The following is a 3,427-nucleotide window of genomic DNA, read 5'->3' as shown; positions in this document are numbered from 1 at the left end:
TCCTTCCCTCCTCCTCCTCCCTCCTCCTTCCTCCCCTTTCCTCCTCCTCCTTCCTTCCTCCCATCCTCCTCCCTCCTTCCTTCCTCCATCCTCCTCCCTCCCTTCCTCCCCCCCTTTCCTCCCCTCCCTCCTCCTCCTTCCTTCCTCCCTCCTTCCCTCCTTCCCTCCTTCCCTTCCCTTCCCTCCTCCCCCCCTCCTTCCTTCCCTCCTTCCTCTCCCTCCTTCTCCTCCCTCCCTTCCTTCCCTCCTTCCTTCCCCCCCCCTTCCCTCCCTTTCCTCCTCCTTCCTTCCCTCCATTCCTCCCTCCTTCCTTCCTTCCGTCCCTTCCTCCTCCCTCCTTCCTTCCGTCCCTCCTCCCTCCTTCCTTCCCTCCCTTCCTCCTCCCTCCTTCCCTCCCTTCCCTCCCTCCCTCCCTCTCATGGATTCCTCAAACCACTCCAGTATATGGTCCCCCAATGGCGGCTGAGTGAGAAATTGGATGCTAGAGTAAGATCTACCAAAAGGTATGAAGATTAAAATATCAATGAAATTTGAAACTATTTCGTTAATTGGGTGTTCACAAACACTTGATTCGGGAAAAAGGACAGCAATATTTCAGGCATGCATTGCTCATCACGTAAACGAACACATGGGAAAACAAAAAACCAGGGTAGTTTCTGGTTCATTTACATAGCTTGGCGGCTCATATCAGCATACATTTACATAAAAATATACCTATTTGCCACGTAAAAAAGTAGAGAATATATACATATATATACACACAGGTAAGGTGTGTGCGTATGTGTGAGTGTGTGTGTGTATTATATACTTTCATATGTATATGTGTACATATGCACATACGTACATACATACGCGCGTACACACGCACGCACGCACGCACGCACGCACGCACGCACGCACACACACACACACACACACACACACACACACACACACACACACTCACACACACTCACACTCACACTCACACTCACACACACACACACACACACACACACACACACACACACACACACACACACACACACACACACACACACACGTATACATATATATATGTATATAAACAAAAAATATATAAATAAAATATCCAGTGAACACTTGTGGCTTGTAAGAAGTATATAATTTCTATGTATATCTCAAAATATTCAATGATCGTGGAAACCTTAAAGTATGCTAAATAAGGGCAAGGAACTTCACCTCGATTGCTTACCTAGCCACTGGGTGGCCAAGCCAGCCTAAATCAGTGCTGGTCCCAAGCCTGGATAAATAGAGAGAATGATTACCTTAAAAAAAAGTAACACCGGCACTCTCCGTGGAAAGGAACTGGGGACCCTACCACGTACTCACTCTAAGAGCATCACAACATGAAAACTTCAATTAAGTATCATGCTGTGACCACGGCGGCTCAGACATGAACCTACCGTTAAAAAAAAAGTTTTAATCTAGAACCTTTGCATAGTATCTTCGAGAAAGGGTAGAGGAAAATAAAGAAAAAGATGACAAATATGTCTTCTTTTTTTCTGCTGTGAAATGACACCTGATGCCGAGAGCCTGAGCAAATGATAACCATCCTCACATATCAACAAGAATGTCAAGACAAAATAACAGTTTATGCGATGATACAGTACATGAGACAACATAGATGAAATATGTTAAAAAGTGTGCTGACATATTTTATATATAGATATTCTAATTTGAGAATAATACAGCACTTTGAGGACTTGACATGAATGTACACTATATCAGTCAGAGAAACGTGCACTGGCCACAAAGTCACTTTTTTCATATTCACTAGTGCTATGTGCATCTTCTGCTCATGATCCCTTTCACATTGGACCAGCCTGTGGGCAGAGACAATAATAGTGTTAATTTCATCTTAAATGAAGTACATGTTACTTTCGGTATTCTTGTTGTCATGTTAACTTACTTGGTGGAAGAAAAGCAGGGGGAGGAGAAGGAATACAAACACAAAAGTAAGTAAAGAATACATCCATAAGTCTCTTGCTTACATCTAATCAGTCAACAGTAGTATCAACAAAATTTTAATGTTAATGCAAATTCTGTGACTAGAGAATAAAGTGGTATAAAAAAAAATAATTGATAAATATCGTTTTTCCACCTAAGAGCTGTGCACTCAGGGAATCAGACCATTCTCGAAGAGCACAAAAAGTGACAAAAATGAGGTTCCAAAAAGCAATATTTTGTTTTATATATGACAAGATGCAAAAGAAAGGATATATGCCATCAATCACCTTAGGAGATGAAGGTATTATCACTCTCAGATAAAGCAACAGATAGGCAGAGAGATAGAAAAAAAAGAAAGAAAGAAAGAAAAGAAGATATCTATCTATCTATCTATCTATCTCTCTCTCTTTCTCTCTCTCTCTCTCTCTCTCTCTCTCTCTCTCTCTCTCTCTCTCTATATATATATAATATATATATATATATATATATATATATATATATATATATATTATATATATATATATATATATGTATATATATATGGGTGCACCATAAGAGAAAAAAATGATTATTAAACCAATTTTACACAAAACCATCTATGGGAAGAGTATAAAACAAGCAACCAAAAAAAACATGCTTTCTTGCTCTTGGCCACAGTACCTCACCACCTTACCTAATTATCAAAGCCTTCGTTTCTCTCGCTGAGTAAGTCCAGAGTGTCTGAACTGGAGGAATGGGTTAGGTCTGGAGTGAGGTCACGGCTGTTCAAACATGAGCATACCGTTATTGATGATGATGATCAACTAAAGCCCTGTCAATACGCTGACTGAATCTTCAAAGCGGACTTTATTAAACAATTATCTTTTTGGTTGTGTCACTTGACTATACCTATTTCTGTCTTTCATCACTATGAAATATACACTATACTAATTCCTATTGTTCATGTTTTTCTTTTCAAATATTGTTTACGTCGAGCTACTTTCTCTTATGAAAGAAAAAAACTGACTCATACCCTTTGCTTGAAAAACTGAAGTATAACAGTCCAAGAACTATGATTCATGCGTCTAATACTCAGGCAAGAAGAAAAATAAAGTGAGAAAAGGAGAGAGCAAAGATACCTAAAATGCCAAAGATAGGTCCAGTACCCCATCAGCAATTCATTTCATAGAAAGGTAGATGCAGTTTGTATGGAAAATACAGATGCGGAGGAATGAAATGTGTGGAGGTTGGAAAGACAGATGGATGAAAAGATAAAGGGAAGGTCTGTCAAATGCACAATCACCAGATTCCTTTGAGCAGTCTGATTCACACTAACATGGATGGCTGATACTGCTAAAGGATCATTCTGATTAAGCATCTCTGTCTGTTCCACCATAAAAAATGCAATTGGAAAAGGGCCTTTGGGGAACCAACATCAGGTTGCAGGTTTCAAGGGTACCAAAATAAATCTTGGAATCCT

Source organism: Penaeus monodon, chromosome 8 (genome assembly GCF_015228065.2).
Source record: "Penaeus monodon isolate SGIC_2016 chromosome 8, NSTDA_Pmon_1, whole genome shotgun sequence".
Lineage (NCBI taxonomy): Eukaryota > Metazoa > Arthropoda > Malacostraca > Decapoda > Penaeidae > Penaeus > Penaeus monodon.
The sequence above is the reverse complement of the archived record's forward strand: the minus strand, read 5'-3'. Positions refer to the sequence as shown.